Below are 14563 nucleotides of genomic sequence, written 5' to 3' on the forward strand. Positions count from 1 at the left end.
GCATCTCATGGAACATCATCAAACATACCTTAGTCTATCAAACCACCATAGCCGATTTCCTCAAAGCTCTTTTTCCTTCTTTTTCTTTCTCCTATTCGGCCAAGAACAACATGAGAGCCTTTCTCTTCTTTTTTTTTTTGTCATGCATGAGAATGATGAACACATTTTTTTCTCTTTGTTTTCTTCCTTCAATTTCTTATTAGTTTATTGCCCATGCTTCTTATTTTATTTTTCCATTAACACAACATGTTTTGCCCATCATCCCTTGTCATGGCCGGCCACTAGTACTTAAATGGGGGGAAATTGACATGCAAGTCCACCCCTTTGATTACATGCACTATTAGGCCACTTGCATTTGCCTAGCACATTTCTAAATTTTCTCACATAAGTCCTATCAACTAAATTCACATGCAATTAACTAAATCGAAGCTTAAAACTTTCACACATTTATATTCACATATTTTAGGCAATAATTATCACATTAAAATAATTTGGTGACTCGGTCTAGCGGTCCCGAGACCGCTTTCCGACTAGGGTCACTTTAGGGGTGTCACAAAGATGCTAGACCAAGACTAATTCGATGGATACTTTTACTCCAAGAATTTGATCTTGAGATCCCAGACAGAAAAAGTGTTGAAAACTAAGTAGCTGATCACTTGTCGACGTTGGAACAAAACGAGGTAACTCATTCACTTTTTCCAATTAATGAAAATTTTCCAGATGAGCATATCTTTGAGGTAAGTCGAATTCATGAAATACCTTGGTTTGTTGATTATGCGAATTATTTAGCATGTGGAATAATAACTTGAGAAACAATATACCAACAAAGGAAAAAATTCCTTCACGATAGTCGGTATTATTTTTGGGAGGATCCGTTTTTGTTTAAACAATTTGCAGATAACATAATCAGGAAGTGCGTAGCTGGAAGTGAAATTGATGAGATCTTGTATCGCTGTCATTCATCTCCAAATGGAGGACACTTTGGTGGTTTTTGCACTACATCTTAGATTTTACAAGTAGGATTCTTTTGGCCTAAAGTGTTCTAGGATGTGTATGCATATGTGAAAAATTGTGATAGATGCCAAAGGACTGAAAACATATCAAAGAGGAATGAGATGCCTTTGACAAATATTTTAAAGGTAGAATTATTTGATGTATGGGGCATTGATTTTCTAGGCTTGTTTCCTTCTTCTTATAGTAATAGGTATATCTTAGTAGCTGTGGATTACGTATCAAAGTTGGTTGAAGCTGAAGTATACCTAACAAACGATGCTAAGGTTGTTATGTAATTCCTACATAAGTATGTATTTACACGGTTTGGGACTCCTAGAGCTATAATTAAAGATGAAGGATCTCACTTTGTAAATAAATGACTTAAGTGGTTTCTTGACAAGTATGATGTGAAATATAAAATTGTCACTGCCTATCATCCATAGTCAAATGGGCAAGTTGAACGGGTGAACCGTGAGATCAAAGGTATCCTTGAGAATGTGGTGCGACCTAATAGAAAAGATTGGTCTCGAAGGCTCGATGATGTTCTATGAGCCTATTGAATTGCTTTTAGGACACCGTTAGGAATAAGTCCTTATCGGTTAGTCTTTGGGAAGACATGCCGTTTGCTGCTTGAGTTGGAAAATAAAGCTCACTAGGACTTGAAACAATTAAATTTGGATCTAAAGTAAGCCGGTGAGAGAAGAATGTTACAACTTGATGAGCTTGAGGAGTTGAGGTTATTTTCGTACGAGAATGCTAAGATGTGTAAAGAGAAAGATTAAGAGATGGCATGGCAGTTGTATACAACCTCGAGAATTCAAAGAAGGACAAAAAGTGTTGTTCAATTAGAGGCTAAAATTATTTCCGAAAAAACTCAAATCCCGATGGAAAGGGCCTTATATCATTCAAAAATTTTATCTATATGGAACTATAGAATTGTGCGACAACAATGGATGTGAAATTGAGTTAATTGAAACCTTGTTCAATTGATTAGACCTTTGATTTTCATATTTTTATTTTTAATAAATGACATACTTAGAAATTATTTTTCTTAAATTAGAACATTAAATTAATTTTTGTTTGAGAAGATCGAAATTTAAGCGGGACCATTATTGACTGCTCCAACCTTTCCTGGATATTGATTTAATGTAATTTTCCAAGAATAAAATTTCTAAGTAATCCAAAATAAATTTTAATTTTATTTGTTTATGCTTAATAAGAGGGTTAATTTAGCCCAAATACTAATCAGTTTATTTTTCTAGTTCAGTTCAAATTATTCAAATAATTACAGATTGGGCTCAAGGCCCAAAATGATAAAGAGGAGGAAAATACCTATACAAGTGTCGTCTATAAACCCCCCAAAAAAGTATTTTTTGCTGCCACTTTTATTCCCTCCATACCTTGCCACCCATGTCACTACCTTTAGCTAAATTTTAGCTAAAATTTACCCTAATCTACTACTATATAATGCCCTCTTTACCATTATATTTTTCACATGATTCAAGTAATTAGCTTCAACCATAGCCGCCTATATATTTTCTCTTTGTCGTTAGCCTCAAATCTCAAAATTCTCCACAATTTCCCTTCATTGTCACAAAACCCTGCAATCGCCATCGCACACCTTTCGCAACTGTAATTCCATCACTGTTGCAACGCTGTTGTCGTTGCCGCAATCTTTTACCTTCACACCTTGCCGATTCCTTCTTCTTCCTTTGCTTAAATTTCTCTTATTTTTTTGAGAAAAGTTTCCATAATTCACAAAAGAACTAGATCTTCCAAAACTATTACCGAGAATCCAATTGTGATTCAAGATGAGGAAGCAAGGGAAAGATCTGATTCTTTCTTCAAAAATCAACCCATGATGCCGGAAAAACATTTCAATTTGAAGAGCAATGACAAAATGGTTATGCCTTTATCAATTCAAAAAACCATTGATGCTTTAAATTGGAATCAATTTTGTAATGCACAATCAATGCCCGAAGTGGAATTACTGCGAGAGTTCTATGCCAATTTAACCATGCCAGATGCTAATGGGGTTCTTGTTCATAAAAAGAAGGTACCCCTTACTTCTAAGTCCATTAATGATTTGTTTAACTTACCTGATCTTGAGGAAGATGAGTACCCTGCCATGATGACGAATATCAATTGGGATTTTCTTCAACAAGTACTTAATGTTGTTATAAATTCGGGTTCCCAATGGATTATAAGGAAGTACGGTAGTCATTCTTGCCGAAGGGAGTATTTAAAATCAGTGGCTAAGGTATGGTTCTATTTTGTTCGATATAGCTTCATGCATATCTCACATAGTTCCACTATCTAGATGGAACGAATACTTTTGTTTTATGCGATTATGACAAAAAGGTTTATCAATGTTGGGAGAATTATTCTCAAGGAGATTCAAGATTGCGTTAGGAAAAATATAGAAAGTGCGTACATTCCATCATTGATTACTTCACTTTGCTTAAAGGCCCAAGTAAGATCAAAAGCAAACCTGAAGGGTCGTTATGTTCAAGGTTGCATAACAAGGCATGATCTTGAAATACTAGTGAAAAATGTTGAATTTTTGAACCAAGTTGCGCAGAATGAACCGGAATCTGACGAGTTATCAACCAAATATGAACCAGAAGCTGACTTAGTAAATGAAACAGAAGAAGAGAAACTGAAGTGGAACCAAACAACCATAAACCAAGGGTGGAACAAAATGTTGCTAAACCACTAGAGCCAAGTCTTAATCCTGAGTTGACCATTCCAATGCCTACTTCTTCAAACACTATGAAGAAATCGAAATTTTCAACTATGATGGATATGTGGAAATTCATACATAACCAACAAGCTTACTGGAGATATGCAAAAGTTAGAGATGATACCATACAAAATACTTTTAAGAATATCTCTAACTGTTTTGGTCCTAATTTTCTAGATCATATCTTCGAGACATGGCAAAGGAGATTGTGGGATCAAGTGTGAAAAAAAGGGAAAAGGAAAAAGGCATGGAGGATGGCAGGAGTTAAAAGGGGGATATTTTCTTTTTCTTAAGCATTTAATTTAGGCATCTACATTTCTTTTATGAGTTAGTATTTTGCTTTCGCACAATAAATAGGAAATTACAAACATGAATAAATTAAGCTCAATGCCTCTTCTCTAAAGCAAAGTAGTGAAGTAATGTGAATGAACATGTCTAAGATTGAATTGTTAAGAAATATTTGGTACTTACGCAGTGTTTATGACTCACCTCTATTTTCTTGCAATCTTACTTGGTGTTCAGTTCTCATTCATTATTTTGTTTTCGGAATGAGGACATTGCTTCTTTTTAAAAGGGGGTAAGGCAATATTTGCATGAATTTTATTTTTTTCTTAAGTATGATTCAATGTTTACACATAAGTATGCTGAAATAAAATGATGTTCAAAGAAACTTTTTGTTCATAATTTAGCTCAAATGCAAGTATGATTTTTGATTTTATTTGAGTTTTTTTATGTTAACTTAAGTTATGGAATACTCTTACATTCTTAGGTCTTATATAGTTTCTGCCATCAAAATTTAATTTTCTTAGAAATAGACATGCATGAAGGTTTAAGTCCTTAGAATTGACTTAGTAACTTTCTTGACGCAAAATCCTAGGAGGCATAACAATCTAAACATGATATAGGCACATTTTCTTTGGATCGTTTGAGCCTTTCAAGCCTACCATATGAATTTGACCATTAAAACTTTAGTTTGAGCCTTTAAGCCTAATTTATTGTCATTTACCTACATCATAAGTCATATTACCATCTTTTTAAGTTTTATCTTATTTTTTTGCACCTATCTTAACTATACTTGTCTTGGTGAGCAAAGATTGAGGAAAAATTCAGAAAGATGTGTATGTTCATATATTAAAAATAAAGAGAAAAATCTTTGTTCAAATCGCTCAAAGCAAAAAGAGCAAAATAAATACTCAAAATATCGAGAAGTAGGAAAAACTCGTTAGTAGGAAGGATGTATCTTGAAAAGATCCGAGCCAAAGTTAGGGTTAAGATTATTGAACCTAAAAATTCACTTCTCTTTATCCCTACTTGGAGCCTAGCCCCATTACAAACCTATAAAAGACCTATTGATTTTGATAATTATGACGACAACATTAGTGGAAAGGAGTCGTTAGGCTTGACATATGAGGACCATTAATTAAACCTTGTGATTGTTTTGTATAGTTGATGAGGAACTTTGATTTAATGGTGAATATTATGTATGACCTTGAAAAGCATGCACTCTATGACTTATGTTAGCATTTTCCCTCACTTAGTATAAAATTTGGAAATAATGTTTGCACATGAGTGACTTGTCAACAAAAAGAGTTTGTGAGCATGACTTTGTTGATGTATGTTTATGTGCAAAAGTTTATTCTACTTAGGAATTCTATTTAAACTTATTTCAAGATTGTCTTACCTATATTTTTGCTTTGCATTACTCGGGACAAGAAATGGATTAAGTTTGGGGGGTGTATAAACTTTAAATTTTATAGGTTTTTTTAGTAGTTTATGACATCTTTGTACTTAAAAATAATATTAATTCCAAGTATTTAATAATTAATTGGGCGAATTTTGTTCATATTAAGATAATGGGCAAGATTTAATTAAGAATACAATTTTGTGCTACTTTGCATTAAATTTGTGCGTAATTTAATTATTTTATGCTACACATTAATCTTGATTTAATTGTTGCAATTGCACCAAGGACTTATGCATAGCTTATTTATTAAAGCTACATGGACATGAGCAAAATTCACTCTATATGGACAACAAAGGCAAGCAAAAATGGGCCATGAAGAAATTAATTTGATCCAATTAAAGTTGGTGCAATTGATGAACAAGTCTAACAAGTATTTGGGTCATCAACCCGTCCAAAAAGGGAGAATGAAGCCCAATTCAGCAAGGGCATTTGGGCAGCTCAAAATTCACTTTTGGGAGATTTACTGGAATCCTGACAATTGAAAGTAAATAAAAAATTAGCACACAAACTTTACCCTTGAAACCGTCCACCACCTTGCTTGATTCAAGCATGATTTCATGCATGAATCAAGCAACTAAATAAACTCCTATCTCCATAATTTATGGTCGGCCATGGGAAAGAGAAACCTAAGGGACTTTAAGCTATTTTTAGCAAACCTACTAGCCATCCATCCATTATAAATACTACCCTCTACACCCTCAACAATTATCCCTCATTCAACATTCATTCTTTATTTCTCATTCTTTCCTCTCATTACATTTTCTCTCTCTTTCACGCATAGCAATCCCCATTTCTCCTCTACATTAGCTAGCAAATCCTTGAGAAAATACTCTTTTGGCCAGCCACCTTGAGGAGCACTTTGCGAAGGGGCAAACACGAGGATTGGAGGAAGTCACTACGATTGATTCCCGAAGAACTGTCGAATCAATTATAGTTTATTCTTCCCTATCTTTGTTTTATTTTGGATATTAATCATGTTCAAAATTTGTTTTGTTATTTTTTCATCAACAATGGTAGCTTAATTTTTTTAGCTAGAATGATTACATCAATTAAATGAAATTCATTTAAATTATGTTTATGATGTTCCGTGCCTCAGTCATTAATTCTTTCAATTAAAATCATGCATGTATTTCATTCATGAAAATGTTATTGAATGCATCAGAATTAGTTTATCAATCCTAACCAGATGGCGATTAATGGATGTAGTAATTGAAAAGAGCATGCTTAATTTAGATCATAACTCGATTAAATTAAAGGTTTGTAATAACTTGTGGGAGTTCTATTGCCTTGCATACCTTTTAGATTTATGTGATTAAATTGTTTCAAACCTAACTCGTCCCTATTACTTCACATGAATTCCAAGAAACCCTTAGTTAAATATGATCATGGTAATATGTATGTTTTTTCTAAGTAAAAGATTCCAAAAGGATTTAAAATTAGTTTCAAGCTTATGAAAGATTGAGTTGCCATGAAATATTTTTCGGAACATTATTATGCATGATGTAAATTAACTAAGTTGAATGATGTGATTATTCTAGCCTATTCATGTTATTGATTATTGAAGTTTTTGAATTTGCTGCTAAACCCAACTCATTCATTCCATTGCATACATTGCATTTAGGTTAATTTGCATTAGGGATCACTTTGTATCTAGATTATTTAATTTTATTTCATCATCAATCACCTCAAAAATATTGTGTTTTTGGTGTAGAAATATGGTTTAATAAAATAATAAATTTAATTTAGAAAATTAATAATGAAATAATCTAATAAATGTTGGTAATTGATGAAGAGTTGAATACCATTGAGACTTGGTTCAGTGGGCTGGTGGAGGGCTGACAGTAGGCAACACCAGTGCTGGTGGAGGACTGAAGTAGACGACACCAATTGATGTGATCATTCGGTCATGGGGCCTAAGGCCTAATCAATTTTTTTAATTTATGCCTACACACACATATATATGAGTGTGTGTGTGTATGGACCGTTTGTGGTTTGAAGAAAAAAAATTGAGTTTTGGTTTTCATAGAACGGTGAAGAAAAAGAAGCAGGTAAAAGGTTTGTATGTGAATTTTATTTTTTTTGTTATTGATTTGTTTATTTTACAAATGGTTGTGTTGATTTTATTGGTTTTTTTGATTTTGTAGAAATGGTGTGTTTGAAAGAAAGACATGTATGTTTCTATTTTTTTCTTAAGATTTTGTTTTTTGTTTTGTAATTTTTATTTAAATGCAAATAACAAAAGAAAGGGTATTTGTTTAATTTTTGTTGATAATTTGTTTTGTACGGAGGGTGTTTTCAAGAAAGGGAGCAGGTATGTTTCTGGTTTTTTTTTAAAACATTTTTTATGTACTTTGTAACACCCTAAATCAGACCTAAATGCTATGGCGAAATCTCAGAAATTACATTAACAACATTCGGAAATAATTTACTTGTTAAAGATAACTAGGTTCCAATTGTTTTTATGAAAACTTTAAAATTTAAATACCGAGTGATTTTATTTTTTTAAAAATACTTATTAAAACATGATTATTTGAAAAAGACAGTATTTATCGTAATGTCATTTTTAGGTTATTTAAAACAAGGAATTTGAAAGTTAATTATTTTTTAAAATAGTTTTAGGTAAAAATCTTTAGCAGTGGACTTTCAAAAATACTTAGAAAATCGCGAGTTATAAATTTGTTTAAAACTAAGTAAAATAACAAATAATTTGGATAAACCTGATAATGTAAAATATTAGAAATCTCATCAGTTTGCATGCATGCATGTAAATTTTATAGTTAAAATAAAGAAACACCCAAATAAAATGTCCAATGTCCAAAGTCCAAAAATAACATCTCAATAATTTATTAACTTATTATTAAAAACCATCCGAGAGGCTCCATTGAATATTGAATCTAAGTCCTAAGTTCGAGTATTGCCTGAAAGGTTATGAAACTAAAGTAGTGAGCTTTTAAAGCCCAGTGTGAGTCTATTCAACAATTAAATAACAATGAGCATATAATCATCATACAACATAATCAATTCTCCTTATGCACATGATCACGGTAATGTGATTTTTATAAAACACTTAAGCAAATTTGTTTTAAAAATCTACCCATCACTGTTACACTCCAAAATCAAGTTCCCAGGACTCGTCCATTCAAACACTCCAGTTTGTGGACAAACCACCAATAATGCAGACAAGCTCTCACTAATGTGGTTGAGTCACCAGTAATGCAGATAAAATGCTAGTAGTGCAAAAAAGCTTTTAGTATTGTAAATAAACAACCTGTAATGTGGTCAAGCCACCAGTAGTGCAGATAAACTGGTGCAGAGAAGCTACCAGTATTGTAGATAAACTGCCAGTACTTCCTCCTTACACATGTTCTACCCCATGCATGTGATATGGCCACATAAACATATTTTAACTTCATACAAAATTTCACTTTTAGGCAGTCTGAACAGATTTCTCACTTAAGAGATTAACAGAATTATATGTATCCGAGATTGTGAGATTGCACGGAGTTTCAACATCCATTATTTCTGATCATGATCCGAGATTTACATTGAGATTTTGGAGTAAACTTTACGAGGCTTTTGGCATTTAGACTAATTTCAGCATAGTGTTTCATCCTCAGACTGACAGGCAATTAGAATGACTAATTCAGATTCTAGAAGATATGCTGAGATGTTGTATACTCGAGTTTGAAGGTAGTTGGGAAAAGTACTTACTGTTAGCTGAATTCGCTTATAATAACAATTATCAATCTAGTATAAAAATGACACCACTTGAAGCTCTCTACAGAAGAAAGTGAAACACCATTGTATTGGTCTGAATAGAGTGAATCCAAAATGTTGAGAATTGATTTGATTCGAGAAGCTGAAGTCAAAGTTTGGGTTATTCGAGATTGCTTGAAAGTTGCTCCTAATCGTCAGAAATTTTATTCGGATCTAAAAGGAAAAGATATAGAATTTGCTGCTGATGATCGAGTATTCCTAAAACTCTCCCCGTGGAAAAAAGTGTTACGTTTTGGCAGAAAAGGAAAGCTGAGTCCGAGATTTATTAGACCGTACGAGATTGTTGAAAGAATCGGCCTTGTAACTTACAAATTAGCTTTGCCCTATGAACTCGAGAAAATTCATAATGTGTTCTATGTTTCAATGCTAAGACGGTACAAATCTGATCTTTCGCATGTGATTCCTCATAGTGAGATTGAACTACAGCTAGATTTGACGTATTCGGAGGAACCAGTGAGAATTTTAGCTCAGGAAGTAAAAGAATAGCGGAATAAATGAGTACCGCTAGTAAAGATCTTGTGGCATCATCATGGTACAGAAGAAGCTACATGGAAAACAAATGAATCGATGAAACTACAATATCTGAATCTGTTCTCAGGTAACAATTTCGAGGACAAAATTTCCTAAGAGGGAGAGTTGTAATAGCCTGATTTTCAGTGGTGACGGAATAGTGGTTCGAGACCATAAATTTCTATCGCATCAACTCATAAATATTATTTTTAGAATATTTATAGAGTCATTAGAGTTGTGTTAAATTTTGGTTAAGAAATTTTAATGTTTAGATAGTTAATTTAGGAAAAATGACTAAACTGAAAAAGGTGCAAAATTTAGTAAATCTTGAAATTCCATTGATTTGATAGTTTAAATATGAAATGAAAATGGACTTAAATAATAATTAGTCCATTTGGATATTAATGGACCATAATAGGCTTTTAAATTGTGGTTTTATAAGGTTTTAATTAAGGGTGATTATGTAATTTAGTAAATAAAGTTTAATAAAATAAAACCAAAATCATCATCATCTTTATGGATGTTCCATCGAAGACCTAAAGCATTTCACCATTTTTGAAGCTTAATATTCGGCTATCATAGGAACCTTGCATGTAAGTCCGTTTTAATTCTATTTCTTGTAATTTTTATGTTTTTGAGATCATTGCAACTAGGTCTAGCTATCCCGTACCCTCGTTTTTGAATTTGTTAAAAATTTTGGAAGTTTTTATTGATGAATATTGAATTTTTTTTGATGAATATCCTGTATTTGGAGTTTTGATTGTGTTGTTTGATGATTTTGTAAAATGATTTTTGTTAGATTTTGATTTTAGGGTTAAATTGTAAAGATGAAAAAATTTTAGGTTTTGATAGTGAATTTAATGTTAATTAAGGACGATTGAAGGCCTAGTATATTTGAGTAGAATTTTGATTTGAGAAAAATGGTTAATTTGATGAATTTCAGGTTAAGGGACTAAATTGCAAAAATTGTAAAAGTTTAGGGTAATTGTATAAATTTTAAAAATAAAAGGGTATTAATTGTAAAATAGATTGGAATGTGAAATGTAAGCAGATAATTGAGAAATTTTATATTTAGATCAAGATCCCATAGATACTTGTGGAAAAAGAAAAATTACGGAATAGTCCCTTAACTTCTACAACTACTACAATTCAGTCCAGGAAACTTCGTACGATTTAAAATTTAATATCTAAATGAATTGTTGAATAGTATAATGGTATAATATATATATTAAATTGTTGAAAATGAATGATTATTTGAGATATGTTATTGAATTTGATGATCGGGTTGGATTGAACGCGGGATAGAGTACAATTGTGATAAGGTGTGTTATGGGGATTGGAGTGGAGATGGTTATGGAGTGATGTATATATATATTACTCAAGTAAACTGAGGTGTAGCATTTGTTGTGAACTCTAGTGTTATACTCTTTATTTGGTGTGTTTTGGAGGGGCTAGCTCTTATAAGTATTGATGTGTTTCGGTTGGACTAGCTCTTATAAGCATTGGTGTTTTTCGGAGGGATTGGCTCGTGTGAGCATCTGGTGTGTTTTAGTTAGACTGATGATGTACTCATATCCGTAAGTTATTCTTCAAATTGAAAATCTCAGTAAGGTAATTTTGTTTAATGAATTTGATGGGTTTGCTATACGTTGAGTATTAAATTGAATATATGTGTGATTTATCGGTTGAGATTGTAGATGACAGGAAACCTTCGTGGTTGAATGGTTATTTTTTGAATTGTTGTATTTACTTCGGTAAGATTTATCGTTTTAATACGTCGAACTTACTAAGCTTCATTGAGCTTACTTGTGTTGTTTAATGTTCTTGTAGATACCCGGAAGGTTGGACGATCGGATCGATACTCAAGTCACACTATCTAGCTTATTTCGGTAGTTTTTGGAATGTTTGATTTGGTTTATATGGCATGTAATAGGCTTTTGTGTAGTTATTACTAATGTTTTGGATTAAGTAAAATGCTAAGTATGATATTATATGTAAATTTCCATATTATATAATGTATGTGAATGAGGTAGATGTTTCAAAGCAAATAGAAATGGTATGTGTTAATGATATTTGTATTTAAGGTACCTATGATAGGTACATTGGTTAAGTGTTGATTTAATGAATTGATAAGTTGTGTTTGAGGTTTTATTTTGATGTACAATTGTATATACTTGTGGTACCAACGACGTCACATTGGTTAGGCACTTAATAGGTTAATTTTGGTATGTTTTTGGCTTGATTAATGACATTTTTAATAGGTATTTTGGTTGGTATTTGAGTTTTTTAAGGTCTAAGTAAGCTTGAAATGTTAAACTTTTTGTTTAAGGTTCATTTTGGGTCCACATAGCCTGAGACACCGGTGTGTGACTCAACCGTGTGTGACACACGACCGTGTGTCCCGTGTAGGTTTAAAAGCATGCAAGTCTAAATTTTACTCAAAGAATTAAACAAGTGAGAGCATGGGCCAGAACAAGATCATGTGTCCCTATTTCGAAGGCTACATGGCCTAAGACACGAGTGTGTGTCTCAGCCGTGTGACCTCTGCAGTCTAAATTTTTCTAATTTTACTTAAACTTTCCATATGTTTCTAATTTAGTCTTGGATTGTTTCTAAAGTATTTTTAGGGCCTCGAGGGTTCGATTAAGATATGTTATGAATGTAATTGAATGTAATTAAACTAAGTTTACATTGATGTATGAATTGAAAGGTTTACTATTTTGTTTGCACGGTAATGCTTTGTAACCCTATTCTGGTGACGGATACGGGTTAGGGGTGTTACATCACCCACTCCTTTTTATCCATTGTAGACAAGTAGTGTCATTGTGAGCGGTGTGGTCGAGGGGTGATCCAAGCTAAACTTTTAGTTACTATTAGGAGGTGTTATTTGCTTATTTTTGTTCTTGGGAATAAAAGGCAATTTGGTAGATTTTATGTCAGTTTTGCTATGATCTTTAATTGATTGCATGCATGTTAATCTTGATGATTTGTGGGCTTAGAATATGATGTTTGGGATTGCTATTTGGGACATTTTGGTGTTTATTTTGCGAGGTAATTGATGCATGACGTTTAGAACTATTTTGGTATGATTTATGTGCTGATATATATTGTGTTTTTAAGGTCTGGAATAGAGGTATTGATATTTGGGTTTTTAAAATGATACCTCTAAAATTTTTGAAGTGCAGGAAGTCAGTTTTGCTAGTTGGTATCGATATTTTATCACGAGTATTGCTACTTGGGGTGAAATTATCAATACTTGTTCAGTAGTACCGATATTTTTCGATAGTTAGGCTTTTAAAACGAGAAACAAAATGCTAGTTTGGTATCGATTTTCCAAGTGATATCGATACCACTTGAGAGAATTATCGATACCTTATTTTCAGTATTGATACCTACGTAAAAATTTTAAGAAATTTTGTTAAGTGTTCCTAATGTAAGTTTAGTACTTATTTTATGTTTATTGAACGAATGCTGACACGTTTTATCGATAAAAAGTAAATGTATGATTGGCAATTCATGTGAATGCTATGTTAATAAATATATATAAAAAAGATGCATGTGTAATAACATAACGATTTGATATGAACATGATGTGAGACAGTGGTGTGGTGTCCTAGTATCTAGGATCGACGACCGAGTCGGGTATGGGGTGTTACATACACCGCAACAGAATGGGGTGGTAGAACGAATGAATCGAACATTACTGGAGAAAGCTTGATGTATGCTATCCAATGTTAGATTGGGTAGAGAGTTTTGGGATGAGGCTATAACGCATACATGCAATCTCATTAATCGCCTACCATCTACAGCAATTAAAGGGAAAAACCATTAGAGAATTGGACTAGGAAGCCTGCTACAAATTATGATTTATTACATGTGTTTGGTCCCGCTGCATACTATCATGTTAAGAAATCGAAGTTGGATCCAAGAGCTAAGAAAGTAATGTCCTTAGGGATCTCTTCTCGCATAAGGGTTTTCACCTCTGTTGTCCAAAAACGAAGAAGATTATCTTTAAAAGGGATGTCATCTTTGATGAATCTACTATGTTTTCAAAGGTGCAAAAGGAGCAATCAGATGATACTCATAAGTAGGTGAAGTTTGAAAAAGTGATGATTCCAACAAATGGAGAAGTTAAAGATTCTGCTATGGTAGAAGTAGACTCTAATAGGGAGGATTTAGTGAAGAGGAGGTTTAGACCCAAGAACTTCTATAGCAACTTGAATCAATTGCAACTAATAAACCAATGAGAATAATTAGAAAGCATGCTCTCTTTGCTGATATGGTGGAATACGTATTACCAATTGTAGCTGATGACATTCCTATTACTTTTGATGAAGCAACTCATAGTTCTGAAGAAGAAATGTGGAGGATTGCCATGAATTAAGAAATGCAATCCCTTCATAATAATCAGACTTGAAAGCTAGCTAGTCTGCTGAAGGGAAAGAAGATAATTGGGTGCAAGTGGGTGTTTACAAAGAAAGAAGGATTTCCTGGCCAAGATAAGGTGCGCTACAAAGCAAGATTGATGGTGAAAGGTTATGCCCAAAAGGAGGTAATTAATTACAATGATGTGTTTTTCCAGTTGTGAAACATTCTTCCATTAGAATTTTAATGGCTTTGGTGGCATTGTTGGATTTGGAACTAGTTCAGTTGGATGTAAAAATTACTTTTTTACATAAAGACTTGGAAGAGGAAATCTATATGACTTAGCCGGAAGGATTCAAGGTTGTTGGAAAAGCAGTTAAGGTTGTGAGGAAGTATATGCATGATCCAGGAAAGGAGAATTACAAGCTGTT

This window comes from Gossypium hirsutum, chromosome D03 (assembly GCF_007990345.1).
Source record: "Gossypium hirsutum isolate 1008001.06 chromosome D03, Gossypium_hirsutum_v2.1, whole genome shotgun sequence".
Taxonomy (NCBI): Eukaryota; Viridiplantae; Streptophyta; class Magnoliopsida; order Malvales; family Malvaceae; genus Gossypium; species Gossypium hirsutum.